At 36.2% G+C, this 20,422-nt stretch overlaps 1 protein-coding gene across 1 annotated transcript in view; it reads left to right on the forward strand.

Moving 5' to 3' along the window:
- Positions 1-3,604: 3,604 nt before the first annotated feature.
- LOC106871173 (innexin unc-9) overlaps positions 3,605-20,422 on the forward strand; it is a 740,381-nt gene continuing 723,563 nt past the window's right edge. Inside the window, exon 1 of the mRNA XM_089347518.1 lies at positions 3,605-4,505. The gene's annotated coding sequence lies outside the window, so the exon portion shown is untranslated. The remainder of the gene's footprint in view (positions 4,506-20,422) is intronic.

Genomic DNA, 20,422 nt, shown 5'->3' on the forward strand with positions numbered 1-20,422 from the left:
TATTTCTGACTTAAGTAATGCCTACAGAGCAATCGCTATGCTTATGGGATCAAAACCTCGATGTACTAGAGTTTTAGAATTCTAATTGGCGGCTTACTGTGCATCGTACTTTGAGGAATTGTATAAGGACCCACCTAGAAAGTTTTGCATACTACGATGCCTTCAGCGCTGATAAACCATCTGACACTCAGTTATGATCCGCCGTCTATTGATAAGGTCCGTAAGAGTGGGACAGCAGTTAGTGTCTGCTGTACCTATAGGGAGATGATCAAGAAAGTTGGGCCTGCTACAGGCGTTTTTCTTTTAGCAGATCATCTCCTTACTGAATGAGGATTATTATTATTATTATTGCTCTCAGGATGGGTAAAAGTGACCGTCACGGCTACAACTATTGAGCTATTATACTCCACTCTTCTCAGTGTCTGGTAAGGTCTTTGCCGTGGTTATTCTAAACAGAGTGCAAAATCATTTGCTTGCCTTTCAGCGACCGGAACACTTAGAGTTCACGCCTGATAAGACAACTACTACCAGGATCCTGCCTTACCGAGTACACATCGAACGCAGGCAGAGTTTTCAATAGAGGCTGCATACAGCTTATGTCGAGTTCAACAAGGCATTTAACTCGGTCGACCGGATTGTGCTCCCTTGGGGTTTGGAGAATATCGGAACTGTGGGCGCAGTTCGGATTGGGTGCTTAACATCTGACCTTTTCACAAGTAGATCTGTGGTTCGTTAGGGTTGTGATTTGACTCCTATTCTATTTAATATCTGCATGGGATAGGTATCACTATGGCTAGAAAAAGTTATTCGAAACAAGTGTAAATATAGGTGTAAAAGAATTCTTTTGACAAAACTGGTATTCAATTTACCAACCACGGTAAAATTAAAGATCAAGATCGTAAAACAAGAAGAAATGTTGCTAAGCGTTTTGTTCAGTGAGCTTAAGACTCTACTAAGTAGCCGCTTAGGTTTTATTAAATAATACGTTCTGCTACAAGGCTTGGTATTTGTAGGGAAAGGCTGATCGATCGCATCGGCTCCAGTACATAACTAATATTCATTTTATCGACTCCAAAAGGATGAAAGGTTCGGTCGTGCTCCGGAGTTTTTGAACTTATATAATGAAGTCAAAAGAAATGCTGCTAACCATTTTGTCCGGTGAGGTAACTATACTACCAGCTTGTAGATTTTGTTATATTAAATAACAGACCCAATTCATTACTAGAACTAAATTTTCTTTTTATTTAACTATCACCTCTCTCTCTCTCTCTCTCTCTCTCTCTCTCTCTCTCTTTCTCTATCTCTTTCTCTCTCTCTCTGTCCGTTCTGGATTGCACCAGCAATTCAAACGCATTATGTCCCATTGTATTATACCAATTCACTTCCAGTATTACGTTAATGGCACATGCGTAAACGGAAAACGCAACTGTATGACATGTAGCAATTTCACTTGATTGAACAACTAAATGCTCATCTCCGAAACCGAGAGAGGATTAACCAAATCCGTTCGCGCGGAGAAAAAAATTTTCAAATTGAAGTAAGACCTCATTATTGGATGTATAATAGAACCTTCACTCTTAGCCTGTTGGTAATGGTTATGAAAGTGTTTGCGATGTGATGATGACTATAATGATTATGCTGTTATAGTTTAGCCCTCATTTCAGCCCAAACTGAGTAGAACTAAGATGAAAGACATTCACATCAAGACCATCCTGTTTTTCTCTAGTGTTACATAATCCAATGTTTACTGCAATTTGTTCAAGATCACAATGATGTACTTTAAGGGAACTGGAACGGTGATCATGGTAGTTGTGATGTTTGTGGTGTATTCATGGCTATGATGATCATATTGACGATGGTGGCGTTGGTAGTGATGGCTATGGTGATGGTGATGGTTGGTGGCGTTGTAGTTGGGGTGCAGTAGTGAAAGCCGTAATCGTACCATCGCTCATAGGGACGTTAGTAGTATTAGCAGCAGCAGCAGTTTTTAATAACATCATTAGTAGCGTAACATGGTGAGCTGGGAGAATCGTTAGGACGCTGGACAAAATGCTTAGCGGCATTTCGTCCGTCTTTACGTTCTGAGTTCAAATTCCACCGAAGTCGACTTTGCGTTTCACCCTCTCGACGTTGATACAATAAGCAACAGTTGAAGACTATGGTAAATGTATTTGACTTCCCCCTTCACTAAAATTGCTAGCCTTGTGACAAAATTTGAAACCATTAATTTGGAGTGTGTTTAGATATTGTACCTGTGTCGTAACTATTAATTGTAGTAGTAGTAGCAGTAGTAGTAGTAGTAGTAGTAGTAGTAGTAGTAGTAGTAGTAGTAGTAGTAGTAGTAGTAGTAGTAGTAGTAACAACAGCAGTAGCTACAACATTTAATGTATTTGAGGCGATGTTGTGTTTTGTGATGTTGCTGATGCCAGCCGTTGTAGTTGAGAATATAGTGAGATTGCGGTGGTGTGTCTTTTGTTGTTGTACTGATTGTTGTGAGATTGTCGTGAGAAAGGTTGTGGTTGTGGTGGTGATGGTGGTGAGGTATTTGACTGTAGTCGTTGTAGTTGCTGAGGTGGTTGTGCATGTTGTCGTAGTTCTTGGTTTGCAGTGGTAGTTGTAGTAGCCATTTAGAAGGGGTGATGGTGTTGCAGTTGTATAAGTATTATCAGTTGGTCTATTAACAGTAGCTTTAGTAGTAGTAGTAGTAGTAGTAGTAGTAGTAGTAGTAGTAGTAGTAGTAGTAGAAGCAACAGCAGCAAAAGTTTCTCCCATCTTTAACATCAACTGTTAGTGAGTTGAGATTGGCATTGCTGCCGCCCTATTTATGTATTTATGTATGTATGTATGTATGTATGTATGTATGTATGTATGCATGATGCATGTATGTAGGTGGTGTGTGCCTATGTATACATGAACATATGTGTATGTATATGTGTTTACAGGAGTAAGGAAGGGAGGAAAGGGCGGAAGGAAGATACATAAACTTGAGAATATCATTTAGTATTAATAGTTATTTGTACTTGCGACTCTTATCAGTATTTGAGGTGGCTGTTTGGGTTGTGAGATGGTAAAAGATGAAAATATATGGTAGTTTGTATATGTATGTATTTGTGAGCGCGTAGAAACTATTGCTATATTTCCTCTCACTAGCACCACCACTATCATCTCTAGAAGATGAGCCCCGTTTACTCGTCTTTTCAAAACATCCTGTCAAGATCTCAGGAGCGTGCAAATAAATAAATAAATAAACCAATGAATTAAAAGAAATATTTTACCTATACTAAACGGTATAAGCTATAGTGCTTCAATTGACAAAGTGCTGTTCCTTTCGCGAAATGGATGGAATACCTTTACATAGATAAAATCCTGTGGTTAGTGTCAGACGTCGGACAGACGTCACTGCTACCATTTTCTATCATCACCCACACCACAAATGTTTTCACAAAACATACTCTATTCCCATCCCTTCACTTTCTTTTCTCTCTCTCTCTCTCTCTCTCTCTCTCTCTCTCTCTCTCTCTCTCTCTCTCTCTCTCTTTATCTTTCTATCTCTCTCTCTCATTTCCTCTCATCTTTCCTATTTTATCTCTTTTAAATTTCTCTATTCCTTCCTATAAAAGCAAATTAACAAGCACCTACAATAACAACAGTAGTATTTCACGAGCCAACGTGATAGCCACTTTCTGGTCACTAAGCCTGCTAGAAATAACAGCAGAACTCTCCCTCAATGTTTCGACCTTTAAAAAAAAGGATTTCATAGTGGATAATATAGTCCTAAATTACACTGCGTAGAAAAAGAAAAAAAATTACAAAATGTGCCTTTGATCATCGGTCCCCTGCACCAGGACTGACCTGGGGTTAATCAACAATACCAGCACATCTTTTTTCAAAGACTCTCTATATCTCTCTCTCACTCTCTCTCTCTCTCACTCTATTTCTCTCTCTCTATCTCTATCTCCTTCCGATTAATTTCTTTCTCAGTCACTGTCCACACAACATGTTTATGGAAAACAAAAACACTTCTACAAACGTCAAACTACCGACTCTGGCGCTCTCAGATTAACATCAACATGTTGTACGCATTCATTCCGAGATAATAATGATTTCGAGTACCAACAACTCTGAAAAATAAAGAAGGCAAGTGCAAACGATGATAGAAAAGTTTAATACATGTGTGCCACATATCATTTGTTTTTCTTTTCTTCACTTCCTTTTTTTAGGTTAAATGAAAACTTCTACAGTGAACAATTATTGTTTGTTTGTATTTAATTTCCAGCCGCAGAATTGTATTAATGTATAAATACTTTTTTTTCAAAATCGATAATATTGAAGTGCATTAATTGATCTCTTGCCTGTCTGATGGAGGCATAAAACGGAGTACACGTGTTGTCAAAATAGCGCGTATGATATGAATATTAACATTACTAAGATAGTAATATCAGGAGTAATGGTAAAATTTCTCGGTATATACGTATTTTTCCTAATAAACCAAGAACAAGTATGATGTAAGTACGAAATATTTGCAGTTTGCTCTTAATTTATTTTTATTTTTTTATACATATATATATATTTCTTTTTTTTTTACATAAATGATTTTAAAATATTCTGTAGTGATTGTTCCTGCATTCCTGAATATGTTAGTAATTTAATAGTTGCAGCCTTGTCAGTAACGTTTTTTTTTTGTTTTCTTTCTATCAAAATATTTAAAAAATCATTATTTGTAGTGGGAATACCAATGGGTTTTGCTTTTACCTTATTTCTTAGTCACGGGAGGAAAGGTAGAACGTATGGTCTTTCTCGGGGCTACCGAAATTACTGGGTAGAAAGACGATAGTTCTCTGTTTAAAGACTTGGTATTTATGCCTGTAGAAGAGTGAACTTGGTAAAAGTCACCTAAAAGCCAGGTGGTGGTATTAAACAAAGTGATGGAATTAGTTAGACATAAAAAGAATAGGAGTGGTCCCTGTTAGACACCCACATAAATTCCATCTGCTGAATCCCACTCTCAATAATCTAGACGACTGGAAGTTACAGTAGAAGAGTTTTATTCAATTTATTATGCATTTGGATCGAACCCGACATCGATAGTTTTAACCCGCCACCATTTGCCGCTTTGTGTGCCTTTAGTGAAATCCAGTCTGTTGCAAGCATTTGGACCAGGTTTCCAATTTGAGAACAGCTTCCTCTCTACTTCCCACTAGACTCGAATGTTCTGTAACAGGTGGTGAGAACCGCTTTCCCGGCTATAAGATAAAAACATATATATACTTTCGAATCAAACCCGAAAACAGTTTCGAAGCGAACTTCTTGAAAGATATTCATCGCTAGTGTACTCAATAAAAATTGCTTATACTAAATAACAAAAATTATTATGCTGTGAATCTTCTAGTAAGAATGACCAAGAGTGTAAAATGGAGCGTCGGAATCAATGTTTCTCTTTTGGAGTTAGACATACCCCTGAAATCATATCAATGATCTTATACAGGTACAACATCGATTTTCCGGAATCTTTGGATCCAAAGTATTTCCAGGAGACGGATTTTTCCGAAACAGGGTCAGTTACCTCGGTCAATACACTTTAAATTTAACAAATATTGTTTTCAAATTTTGGCACTAGGCCAGACATTTCGAAGGGGTTGAATCGATTACATCGACTCCACTACTCAACTAGTACTTATTTGATCGACCCCGAAAAGATGAAATACAAAGACGACCATTTCAATTCAAAATTCAAAGACTGACGAAACACCGCTAAGCGTTTTGCCCAGCCAGCTCACCGCCATAAAGAAAACAAATGTTAAATTCAAATAATTAAACGAAATATAGATACCTGTACATTAGTATAATGATACAAATTTATTAATACAGTGCTTTCAAGGTACTAGTCTGCAAGATACCTACGATAATATATATATATATATATATATATATATATATATATATATATATATATATATATATATATAGATGTCTTTGATCACCGGTCTCCTAAAACATATCACAACTGAACTTAACAACTAGATTTATGAGGATGGCAACTGGTGTCATTGATGCACAAACTGATCATGTACATTCGCACAGGGATATGCACGTACACACGCACCCTTTGTGTACATACATATTGTATATATGGTTTTATATCAGAGTGACCTTCTACTCGAGGGGTGCCTTCTAGCACACTGGGCACCAACCTGGAAGATCCAAATGCGCGTGTTATTGCTAGATACTCTTTGATCTTATACCTGTCAAAAGGGTTTATTCACCCTTTTGAGAGGTTTTGTCTTGCTGGGTTTCTAATAACTCTCATCACCAAGCTAACCTGGCGGAGATGCCGTTTTATTCATCGACAATTGACCATGCAACATGTTGTACTGGAATCCATGTTGTCAGTAGCACTCGTTCAATGCATGGGATATATAGAAGATCGATTGGAAAAGCAATGTTTCTCATCGTCACCAATAGAGGAAACAGGTAAAAGAAGGTGTGAGTGTTTTCAAAAAGAAAATAGCACTCATTTTGCAAGCAGAATTTAAGCGAGCTGCTCGAAAAATGCACCACCAATGTAGTGAAAAAGAAAGCTTGGATTGCAATACCTGCAAGCATATTTTCTTCTTATCAAGGGCTGGGCTTATTAGTAACTTGTGAACCTACAAGTGTAAAGTATAAATTTGTGTGAGTGCACAATGTTCTTAACGCTCAGTCTTCCATGGTATGAGACAGACAGGTAGATAGATTGAAAAGACAGATAGATAGATTGAAAGAAACATAGACAGAAAGATAGATATACATATATGTAGATATACCACTATAGCGACCAGACTATCTAGTGCTGTTTTTCACGGCTGATCATAATGTGTTTAATCGAACTGTTTTAAATTTCGAATGATGTCACTTCACTGGCCAGGTGAACAGGCCTACATCACCCCTGAAAGAAACGGTCGTCTTTCACAGACGAATGAGTGGACTGGAGTAACGTGAAAGGATATACTTAAGGACAACACAACGACTGGCTGTTCCAGGATCACAACCACGAGGTTGAGATCGTGAGTACAGCACCCTAATTACTAGGCCACGCGCCTTCATAATGTGTATACATACATATACATGTATGCATGTATTCATCAGATTACAAGTTCAAGTTTATACCCGTGATTATTGGGGACCTGGGATATGTAGCACACTGCCTAAATACCAATCTTGAGAAATTGGGCCACTCAAAACCAGAAAGGAAAAATCGAAGTCGAAGACTACAGATCCAATCCATCACTGGGACTGTAAAAATATGTAAAACTTTCCACAAGTTTATCATATATATATATATATATATATGAGCATGTCTAAATATGCAACTATATGAATGAGAATACATACATAAACATACATACATACATAAAAACAAAAATACTTTGTTGTTGATGTTGAAATTCCAATGAAAGAGCCTTGGATCTAGGTTAGAAACCGGTTTTTTCTCTATTAGCGAGAAATCTTGAAATAAACTGAATAATGACATACATGCCTACATACATAGTATTGCAGCTGAAAAAGTTCAGAGTCACTGAAGAAGAGTCATACAAATAAGTTAATTTACGGTCAAGTGTACATTAAGTCCGAGGGGTACATTTGCAAATTTGTGGTTATTGACTTCAGAAAAAAGTTATTTTCCTAAATTTCTGTTTGTTGATGCTTGATGCTACAAATGTTCAGTTTCACACTGTTTCTATAAAGTACTCGGTGGATACAGGTAAATCTCTTATATATACGCTTTAGGATATAGAGTCCGACAATTTCCGAAAATTCAAATGAATCTTTCGAGTCCCATATTCACATTGAAAATACCATCTGGTTTTTTTTTCCCTCTACATTATGTGAAGTCTTAAAAATGAAATAAAACTCCAACTATGACATCCAATGCAGATTTATACTTTGTCATAATGTATAACCATTCTAATAATACATTTAGACCTTGTATTTCTGAATGCTACAAAATATTTTCCAATTTGTCTCTTTTTAACAGAGTTGCTATTTTCTTGTGTGCATAAACCATTTAGGACGTTCAAACATTTCAAACCCTTTGATATATTACTGAAAATGATAAATGAAAGTTATCCCCCACCCCCAGCAGCGTTTCATTTTTTTTCCGAACAATATTTTATTTAGTTGACACACAGATACTACACTATCCTCATATCATCCAACCCAACTGCTTTCCGAATAGACACACAACGTTTCATAACATTTAAATCTGCATTCTTTGACTGACCTTTCTGTTAAACTATTAACATCCTATCTTTCTTGTTTTGGTTTTTCCTCCTTTATAAATTTCTCTTCTATTCTCATTCCACTCTTCCTCAACTCCTAGCTAACATTATATATGCAATTTATAATAAAAGTTACCTCGTATGATATAATGATTCGACGATAAATGAAACTATAGAAAACTGTAAACATAAATCGATAAGCAAGTTGATTTGCTTCAAACAACAACCAATGTTTTCCACAATGCTAGATACTGTATTAATTTATGAAGAACACATTGAATAATGTCTGAGAAAGAATGGAATAGTCATGGCTGAAAAGTTTGACCATAAGGCTGCTGGTCAGATCTGACTTGGGGCTAAACACCAACAACAAAAACGTAATATTTCTACCCCACCGTTTAATAGCATTCCTCAGTTTACTGAGGTCTATTCTTTTCCGATGCTTTCAGCGTCTTTTACTTGTTCTTCATCAATGGTCGTTCAATGTGGAGTTTCAGTATTTTGCCAAATTCAGATGCAAACATTATTCATATAATAGCTAGTTTGTTAAACTATACATTTTCACAAATTGTAATTGTTTCCAGTTATCCTTTCTACACTTGTGATATTCAAAGTTTACATACCCGATAATATTATAAGCAAAGTATCAATTCCATTACTTTCTCTCAGGGCTTAAATCCCAGAAGTCCTTTGGCTTGGACATGGTAGAAGGGTACAGAACAAAAGAATGATATTTCACATCAATTTGTGTCTCTTTAAGATGAGCTCAAATCTTATTATTGTTGACTATACGTTTCATAATTCTAGGATTAATAAGTTAAGTATCAGCCAAATGATGGATTGATCTACTCATGTATACCTTCCAATCAAAAACACGCAACAATGTGTTTACATTACAATTCAAGATTTAATTATGCCTTTACGCGTTCTGAATTCAAATTCCAGTGTGGTTAGAAATACATGATGGTGCAATAAAAAGCTAAGCTTCAATCCTTGCATAGCATGAACTCATTCAAAATTGTGATGTTACCTATTGTCATTCTGAATCCTGACGGCAATGTTGAAATGTTGCTGTCATTGAGAGCAAGTACACATATACATGTTTCCTCTTGTGGGATACATTTTATTTTTCCATTCTGAAATTATTTCTTTCACTAATATATAGTTATGCTGCCAATATTGATAAATATTTATAAAAACAGCAAAATTAATTCTATTACAATTATCAAAATATCCTTATTCTCTATCTCTCCATTTTCTCCTCTTTTCACTTGTGTTCATTTCTTTTCCAAAGTAGTTTCTATTTATCACTATGAAATCTATATCAACGTGCATAGTTAGTTCGTGTTAAAATATAAGGTCGTGTAGTAATTCCGGCCCATGATATATGGAGCTAAATTGCCCCTTAAAATAGTTACTTTTTTCTTACAATCATTGGAAGCATGATTATTTTAATAACCAGTTACCTATGTTACGGCTGTTGGTCGTTTCGAGTCTCAGGTGGTAAACATTATCGGTTAGAGCGTAACATCATAACGTTTGTCAGTTGCCATCAATCTTTCTCCATACAAGTGCCAGATGGAACAGCGAGCTTGAACATATAATGTTCCACGGTGGATGATCACTAAGCATACATAAAGTCATTGCCAAATTTTCTTTCAGTAATGTATGTGTGTATAACTGCGTGCGTGAGTATATGTGTGTGTATGTGCTCGCGCACGTTTATGCTCATATGTATTTACATATGCATGTATTTATTTATCTTTGTATCAGTATACATACGTAAAGATGCATACATACGCTAGTGTTACACTCTATTATAGTATGTTGTATTGTACTTGACATGTTTTTCTTTCGTTATTCAAATGTATGCCACTGTCCAAACGTCCACTCTCCGATATCCACAAATCTTGCCTTGAACGGTTTTTTACAGTGCGATACTTATTCTATTGGTCACTTTTACTGAACAACTAAGGTATGCTGATGTACACAAATTAACACCGTTTGTGAAGAGGGGGGTGCAAACAAATATGCACATACACGTCAGTGTACATATATATATATATATGTGTGTGTGTGTGTGTGTGTGTGTGTGTGTGTGTGTGTGTGTGTGTGTGTGTGTGTGTATGTGTGTGTGTGCGTGTGTATGTGTGTGTGTTTGTGTGTGGGTGGGTGTGTTTCTTTGTGTGCGTATAACAGGCTTTCACACAGCTTCATTGTACAAAATTCAGTCACAAAGCATTGATCGACCCGGGGCTATAGTAGAAGACACTTTCTCAAAGTGTCACACAGTAGAACTGAATGCGAAATCACGTGGTTGCAAGGCGAGATTCTTAACCACACAATCATGCCATATACATATGCATACACACATACACACACACGCACACACGCACACACACACACACACACACATAAATATATATATATATATATATATATATATATATCATCATCATCATCATCATCGTTTAACGTCCGCTTTCCATGCTAGCATGGGTTGGACGATTTGACTGAGGACTGGTGAAACCGAATGGCAACACCAGGCTCCAATCTAATTTGGCAGAGTTTCTACAGCTGGATGCCCTTCCTAACGCCAACCACTCAGAGAGTGTAGTGGGTGCTTTTACGTGTCACCCGCACGAAAACGGCCACGCTCGAAATGGTGTCTTTTATGGCCACCCGCACAAGCCAGTCCAGGGGCACTGGCAACGATCTCACTCGAAAATCCTACGGGAGCCAGTCAGGCGGTACTGGCAACGGCCACGCTCGAAATGGTGCATCTCATGTGCCACCCGCACAAGAGCCAGTCCAGGGGCACTGGCAACGATCTTACTTGGCTTGCCGGGTCTTCTCACGCACAGCACATTTACAAAGGTCTCGGTCAGTAGTCATCGCCTCGGTGAGGCCCAATGTACGAAGGTCTTGCCTCACCACCTCAGCCCAGGTCTTCCTGGGCCTACCTCTTCCACGAGTTCCCTCAACTGTTAGAGTGTGGCACTTTTTTACGCAGCTATCCTCATCCATTCTCACCACATGTCCATACCAGCGCAGTCGTCTCTCTTGCACACCACAACTGATGCTTCTAATGTTCAGCTTTTCTCTCAAGATACTTACACTCTGACGGGTATTCACATTGACATTACACATCCAACGGAGCATACTGGCTTCATTATATATATATATACATGCATATATACACACGTGTATATATATATATATATATATATATATATATATATATATATATATATATATATATACATATATATATATATATATATATATATATATATATATATATAAATATATATATAGGGGAAAAGTAAAAAGAAAATGCCCATTAGACATAAAACATAAAGGCTTTTTTAAGAAAAGCAAAGATATATACATGCAATTAGATGATTTGAGGTGGAATTATGAAGTATAAAAATGCTTATTATGAATCATAACAAAGATTATTAAAAGTCAGAGCTGATCATTGACTTTGAATGAACACAGATTTCCAAACAGTGTTGTGTCTAATAGTACCTGAGTGAAAAGAAAACATGCAAGGGAGGTATGCAATTCTGAAAGTGGAGCAACGAAGGTAGATAGAAATACTGGAATATTAATGGTGTATAGGATGTGTGGAGATTAGTGGGATTATTGGTATTGGCAAAGTTAGTAGTGTCCTGTATTAAGTTGTGTGTTCATGTTGAGTTGTGGATAATATCTATTAATGAAAGTTGCCCCTTTATTTAATCTTTGCTGTGCTGAGGTGTTCTGTGAACGTTGATAAAAAGGGAAAATTAGGAAGTTCGGTTTAAGGATCGTAGCACATCTTTCTATGTCCTCACTGACCTGTATCTTTCTATATTGTGGGTAGACGATTTGTTCTTTGTGAAGAGTTGTTCTTCGTCGGTGTGACATTCCTGTTTGGCCTTTATAGGGATTTCCGTACCCTTAGCAGGTAATAGCATAGATTAAGTTTTCAGAGGCACCTGTGCCTCTGACAACTTAATCTATGCTATTACAGGACACTACTAACCTTACCAATACCAATAATCCCACTAATCTTCATACATCCCATACACTATTCGTATTCCAGTATTTGTATCTACCTTAATTGCTCCACTTCCAGAACTGCTTACCTCCCTTGCATGTTATCCTTTCACTCCGGTACTGTTAGACCCAACACCGTTTGGAAATCAGTGTTCATTCAAAGCCAGGGATCAGCTCTGATGATACCGGTAATAATGATTTTCATACTTCATAATTCCGCCTCAAACCATCTAATTGTATGTATATATATTTGTTTTGCTTTAAAAAGCCTCTATGTCTTATATCTAATGTGCATATTCTTTGTTTTCTTTTTAATTTTCCACTATTTATACCACGCGTAGTCTTCTTTGTTTGAAACCTATATCTATGATATATATACATATGTATATAAACGATATAAACATCTAGACAGATGCCGGAAGACCGACAAAAGCATAGCAGCTACAATTGAGGTCAATGAAAGAGTCAGTAGATGGGTAAATGTAATGAAAAGCAAGTTAAGCAAGTCGATTTACACAGAATATTAGATACATTTAATACAAATAACGTACATGTGTATGGATATAAAATAGTTCGACTTACAGAATATAAATGATATCAGGAGTTAAAAGGGTAGATTTTTATGAATCCAACAGCTGTTTCTAGGGTGGTCCTGAATAGTGATAGTTACTTTTATCTATTATCGGATAACACCGCCTCTGTCTTCAGAGTAGAATTTTACATTGGAAAATTTTACATTTGAGGTGTTGACAGGATGGAGTTTAAAGAGGGAATGATTTTGTAGAGAACAGAGTTTTTTAGGAAGGGGAGTTGTGGTGTTTAGATAGAGAGTATTCGGAGGAGAAAATAGATTTCAGGGTTAGGGTTAATAATGAGGCTATTGATTTTAGTAGAGATGAAAGATGGGTGGAAGGGGTAGTTTAGGTACTATGTAAGTGATGATCTTTGTGATAGTTTGTATGAAGGCTATAGAGTTGGAGATTGAGATAGTTGAAAAGGCTTCTAAGCCACCATTCGCCCTTCCTCTCACCTTCCTCCTTTTCTAGCTTCACTAGCCTCATTATTAACCCTAAACCTGAAATATTATCTCCTCCCACTACTCCCTATATAAACACACTAACTCCCCTTCCTAACACACTTAGTTCTCCACAAAATCATTCCATCTTTAAACTCCATCCTGTCCACACCTCAAATATAAAATTCTCCATTGTAAAATTCCCCCCTGAAGACGGAGGCGGTGTTATTTGATAATGGATTCAAGTAACTATCATTATTCCAGACCACCAAGCCCCCAGAAACAACTGTTGGTCTCGTAAAACTTTACCCATTTAACTCCTGATATCATTTATCTTCTGCAAGTCGGACTATTTTATATCCATACATATGTATATTTTTTGTATTTAATGTATATAATATTCTGTGTAAATCGACATCCCTAATTTGTTTCTTATGATATATATATATATATATATATATATATATATATATATATAAGGGAAAATTAGAAGATGATAATACACTGAGAGTAGTTGAAATGTTTTTTATCAATATACTTGAAGCTTTAACCGGTTTCACAGCTTACACTAATTTTGAAAAAGTTCAAATAGAAAGACGTGGCTTGTGTCACAGCTCTCTTGCTTCTGATTATTGTTTGAAGTTTGCCCTATTTTTATAGGGAGTTCATGACTCAAATCAGTACACGTTTTAATAGGATTTGATTGGTAGAGGATAGTCACATGACTGGTATAAGAAATTTTTGTAGGTTACACACAAGGAGACCCAAAAGTAGGTTTACATTTATCACGTAGGCACTTTAAATTTATTTTAAGCATCTTATTGCATTTAAATATCTATCTTAGTATTAACTAAATTAGCATAGAATAATGGTTTCATATTTTTTTTATAATTAAGATCTAATCTGTTAACATATGAATGCAAAAGAGATAGTTGAATAACTGTAAACCTACTTTGGGCTATCCTATATATATATATGTGTGTGTGTGTGTGTGTGTGTGTGTGTGTGTGTGTGTGTGTGTATATACATATATATATATATGCGGAATCACAGAATTACACCAGTTGATTTTACTTTGCTTTTTTTTTTATTTCTCTCAGATTATACTGGGTATTTTGTTTTTCGTTTAAAATACACCAGTTTACCACGAGCTTAATCTACTTTTAGCTAGTTTTCTTACATTTCCGTTGTTTTTTTTTTCTGAAACCACCATCATACCTGTTCTCGTATTCTACCTCCATCACAGCCGCCTTTTCTGTCACAAAACAAGACATATTTCTCCGTTACTTCCGTCTTTTATTTCTTTCTTTCCTCAACACATTTTTCCTTCTTCTAATTATCTAAATTCTAAAGAAGAGATTAGATTAAGAAAAGAAAATATCTCAGGAAATACAATTTAGTCAAATTTAAGCAAAAAGTTGAATTATTTTTGTCTGTAAAGCTTGACATTGTTATCATTATTTCCAGAAATTGTTGTTAAAAGAACAATGGAAGTAAACAATGACAACAAGGTTATAAATGATATTCAGTTGTGATTTTGGTGTTTACTCATCAGAAGCTTGCTTCCGCAACTTCACATATTTAATTCTCATATTGATACAAGGTTAGAAAATTATAGGTGAGGTGGGTAATCAATTTAATACAGCTACAACACAGGTTGTACATATTTTGTTGACCAATGAGTGCTGCGGTTCTTTTTACCATCAAGACACACTTTAACAAATCAATAATCTATGACCCACTTTTGAAATATTTATATAAAAATATATTTCAAGATATTTAATGCATTAAGATTTTATTCCTTTTTATGGAAATGTTTTGCTCATATTTTGTTTGTAGTAAATTTTGTGCTGTATACATTTTAGAAATATTTCAAAAAGATATTTTCTCTTCAAGGTTTTTTTTTTTTCAGAATTATACCACCACCCAATTTGGGTCGTGATCGCTAATTTGGGAATTGTGCCCAAGTTTAAATCTAGTGTTGTTTCAACTCAGTACAACGAAGGACGAAATAAAATTATGTATGATTAACGCCCTTGACTCTGCTGTTATTTATTTATTTATTTGCACCCTACCATCATGGTTTGGAAAACATATTGTACACATCAGTATACACCTCTTCTTTTTTTTGTAATATCTACATATGCGTTAGCAGTTATCATTGCCTGACCACATAAGTCTGTTTGCGAGCACTGCAAATTATCAGCTAAGTAAAAATATATAAATAAAATGGAAAGCGAAAATAATTGTTTGTACAGTGTAAAGTAATTAATTAGATAAAATAGGATTCCTTCGATTAAATAATGCCAAATATACCTGAATCACCGAAGTGTAAGACAAAGGTAGTGATACAGTATCAACAGAAGAGTTTCCTTTGTGCATGCGCGAGCGTGAGTGTGTGTTAGAATTTATGAGTAATGGCACGGTTATTTATATGAATTGCTGCACATTGATAATAATACTTATTATATAAAGAGGAAGGGCAGCAGATTAGAGGAAGCGATAGATTGTTTAAATTATGTTTTACGCCCATCCAAACCTTATGTTCTGAGCTCAAATGCTTCTGATGTTCATGCTGCTTTTCATCCAAGCAGAGTCAATAAAATATGTACCAGACATGTAATAAGGTGCTATTAATACAACTGTATTCCTTGCATGCATGTATGTATGTATGTATGTACGTACGTACGTATGTATGTATGTATGTATGTATGTATGCATCAGTCGCCATGTTTGATCACTAACTCCAAAAGTTTTTTTCGCGTGTTCCTTTCTGTTGAAGAGGGTAGGCTCGAAGCATAAAGGACTTTCTCACCTTCCCGAGCGTCAAACTAATACACCTGTTTTTTTGTTTCAGTTTCTGTCTACCAAATCCTCTCACAGTTCTTTGTCGATCCGAGGCTATGGTAGAAGGCACTTGACAAGATGCCAGCAAGGGGAGTGAACCTGCAACAACGTGGTTGCAAAGCAAGCTTCCTAACACATAGCCACGCCTGCGCCTATAAGCAAAACCTTGTACCGAAATCTAGCTTACTCTTCAGAGCAATAAAATCTAGAAAGCTTAAATGGAACCCAAAATCGAATGTTGTTTCAAAATTTGAATGATCATCGCACACGCACGCACACACACACACACACACACACACACACACACACGCACACACACACACACACATACGAGGAGAAACCTTAGACTTACCGACGTCCAGCTCAAACATCCATATTATCTATCTAACCACACTTGAAAAACCTGCGAAGGCCATAACACTATCTCGTTAATCCCGCCAAACGCAAAATGAAACATTAAAATAAGAGACTCTCTACCTATTTCTTGACTCGCTAAAAATAGCTGCCGCATTTTTCTGCAGCCCTCTTTGTCGTTTTCACTTTTTTCTATTATCCATCATTGTCCGTGTTAATATAACAAAATTTTCCGACCGAATCGAACCATGTATGTCCTGGTTAGCTAACGTACGTACTGCAGGATATTGAAATATGGCATCAGTAAAATTCATATAATTATTTTCTTAACATGAGCGAGAGCAGGAGTGGCTGTGTGGTAAGTAGCATGCTTACCAACCACATGGTTCTGGGTTCAGTCCTACTGCGTGGCCCCTTAGCCACGTGTCTTCTACTATAGCCTCGGTCCGACCAAAGCCTTGTGAGTGGATTTGGTAGACGGAAACTGAAAGAAGCCCGTCGTATATATGTATATATATGTATGTGTGTGTGTGTGTGTGTGTGTGTGTGTGTGTGTGTGTGTGTGTGTATTTGTGTGTCTGTGTTTGTCCCCAACATCGCTTGACAACCGATGCTGGTGTGTTTACGTCCCTAACTTAGCAGTTCGGCAAAAGACATCAATAGAATAAGTACTAGGCTTACAAAGAATAAGTCCTGGGTTCGATTTGGTCGACTAAAGGCGGTGCTCCAGCATAGCCACAGTCAAATGACTGAAACAAGTAAAAAGAGAGAGAGCATAAGAGCATCATTTTGAGAGAGAAGAGTCATTTAAAAAATCAAACTCAGAAGTGATTGATTCTAAGTCTATCGGTACATCAAGAGGCTGGTGGTTGACATCGATAGGATATCAGCTCAATAGGAAGAGGCACTGAGAAAGCAGAAAGCATTTCGTCAGTGTTGTACCTCTCTCATCTGTTAATTACTATTCACAGGACATTTGTCAATCGAAATCTATAGCAGAAATCACTTGGTCTCGATGCAACATATATTGAACTCCAGTTATGCAGTTACGAAAATAACCTTTTATCTACATCACTTTTTGTTGGAATACCTTATAAATTAGCGAACATTATGATTTACAGTATCATGTAGGTGAAGTAATTCATAGAATAGAAAAAGAAATATACTTTTGACGCCCAAACCAATTCGCAACAGATTTCACTCTTCTGAATTTGATTCAGTTTGCTATCAATTTTTTATGACTGCCTTCCGAACTACAACAGAACTATAATTCGTTATTTTGGCAAGAAATCTCTTTACGCAATACTATGTGTTTCATAATGCTTTAAGCATGAATTATTCATTCTAAGGTAGACCGCAGTCTGGAAAGAACGGGCAATTACACAAAGATTAATAGTGTTGGTTTGGGTCAATACGTGTTACTGATTTTGAGATTTAAATGATATTGTCCACGCACTGTTGTGCACACGGGAGATGGTATAGGAGAAATATGGTTGACTGGTTTATAGGTGCTAAATTAGAGTTAATTGAGGTGTTTATAGTAGCAGATAATCTTCAAGAGTAGAAATTTGATAATAGAAAGGGAAATATACGAGCAAATAACAGCTTATGAACTGAAAGTTGTCTGTAATATATCAAAAGATATGATTGTGAATATACAAAATCATTGCAGAGAGGTTTTAGCCTTGTGTGTGAAATTATGTGTTTGAAGTAAAAATCTAATCTGTATGTCACACGATTTGAAATATGTTAAAATTATTGGAGTTTAAAGAGTAACATTAAGTATTTGGTATTACAGCATTTTTATTTAAATGGTTTCTTACAAATATTAAATAATAGACAATTATGTAAGAGTTGCAGTTAAAATAAATATTAGGAATCGTTTAACTAATGTACTCTTTGATTGAGATGAGGCTTTGTCTTGCTTTTTTTTTGGTTTTGTGCTGTGTTTATAGGTAAGTTATTCTTGTACGGAGAAAATTTCACAAATTATCGAACTTTGTTTGTTGTAGCAAGCCTCAGAATGCACATTGCTGTACACTAGACTGTATGTGCTCGCTCGATCTGCTAGAAGTAGTAGCACTCTTCCCTCGAATAACACATAGGATAATGCAGTCATACGTACGTTGTTTCTACAAAAACGGTGTACCTTCCATTTGCTATATCTTAGAAGGAACCGATGAGACGCTTATCGGTAGAACACCTTAGTTTGATGGTCTATGCAAATATTACTCACATGGGGTGGGGCTAAACATCTTTTTCTGTTTGATTGACACACGTGTGTGTTGGTGCATACATGTGTTTGTGTATTTACTGTAATGTACAGCAGTATAAAGTTATAGATTTCAGCTAGTAAGCATGGATAAATTAAGCATAGTAGACTGTCGTAAAATGATTTCAAATTTGATGTACTGATGTAATTTTGTATGCTCATTATTGGCATGAAATTCATTTTAGCCATAAATCAATAAATAAACAGTTAACAACTTTTAAAGTTTGCCAATTTTGAGTAATTTTTGCCAGTCTAAAGCCACAGACATATAGGTGCCTGTTTCCATCGTAACAAATCAAGCATTGGGAACTCCCCTGTATAGTTAATGTGTGTTTACGAAAAACGAAAATCGTGTGTTTGTGAAATATTTCATTTCTTTACAGTTTGGTTTTTTTTCTGTTCTTAAAACAACAAAATATGTTGTTTATTCTTTTTTTTCGCATTGGATACATATTGAATGCTTAAAACTACAAAATATGTGTTGTTTACTTGGTTTTTGGTCATTTTTCTCTCAATAAATGCTTAAAATACGTGCTATCGTCGCAATGTTGATATTATTGTTTTGTCGTCTTACGACTGAAGTCAAGCACAAAAATGACGGCTTCCAAATCCTGTTTTCTGACCGGATAAAAACTATCAAACGTTAAATCTCAGTAAAGTTGTCAAAAAAATTCTGGAACAAGTGATATATAAATATATATATATATAATACATATATACATATATATATACAGGGGTTGGGCAAAATAATGGAAACACCTTAAAATTTCAAACAAATTTATTTTAATATGGGGTAGGACCACATTTGGCAGTAATTACAGCTTGAATTCCACGAGGTATGGACTTGTACAGTTTGAATTGTTTCCAAAGGAATTGTTGTCCATTTTCAGCTAAAACAATCTTCTAGTGATGATGGTGGAGGATATCGACTCCTTGGTTTTCTAAAATGCACCATAAATGTTCAATAATATTGAGATCTGGGGACTGTGGTGGCCGGATAAGATGTTCGACTTCATTAGAATGTTCCTCGTGCCATTCAGTAACAATTTTACCTGTATGAATTGATGCATTATCATCCTGAAAGATTGCGTTTCCCTTCGGAAGCAGTTCTGCAACCATAGGATGAATTTGATCAGATAAAATGCTTAAATAGTCTTAACTATTAATTCTGCCATGAAAGGACACCATTAGGCCGGCGGATTTCCAAGATATACCCCACCCCAGATCATCACAGATCCTCTTCCGTGTTTAACAGTTGGAAGAAGGCAGTCTGCGTTAAATGCTTCTTTTGGCTGTCTCCACACGTATACTCGGCCGGTTGTCGGAAATAAGGTAAAGGATGACTCGTCCACGAAAATAACATTCTCCCACTGCTCTAGGGACCAATTCTGTAAAAGCTTTGCAACGTTTGTTTTTGAAAGTAGTGATTTTCTGATTGCATCCCTCCCGTGAAATCCGGCTTTGTGGAGCTCCCGGCGAACAGCTTTTGTGGAAAGTGGGTTCTCAAGGTGGTCATTAGACTCTGCAGGAATTTTAGGAGCTGTACTTTTGTGATCCTTTCTAACAATTCACGTAAGAGTCCGACGGTCCCTATCTGAAAGTTTTGGTTTTCTTCTGGACACTCTTATAATC

Source organism: Octopus bimaculoides, chromosome 2, assembly GCF_046866305.1.
Source record: "Octopus bimaculoides isolate indiv1 chromosome 2, ASM4686630v1, whole genome shotgun sequence".
Classification (NCBI taxonomy): domain Eukaryota; kingdom Metazoa; phylum Mollusca; class Cephalopoda; order Octopoda; family Octopodidae; genus Octopus; species Octopus bimaculoides.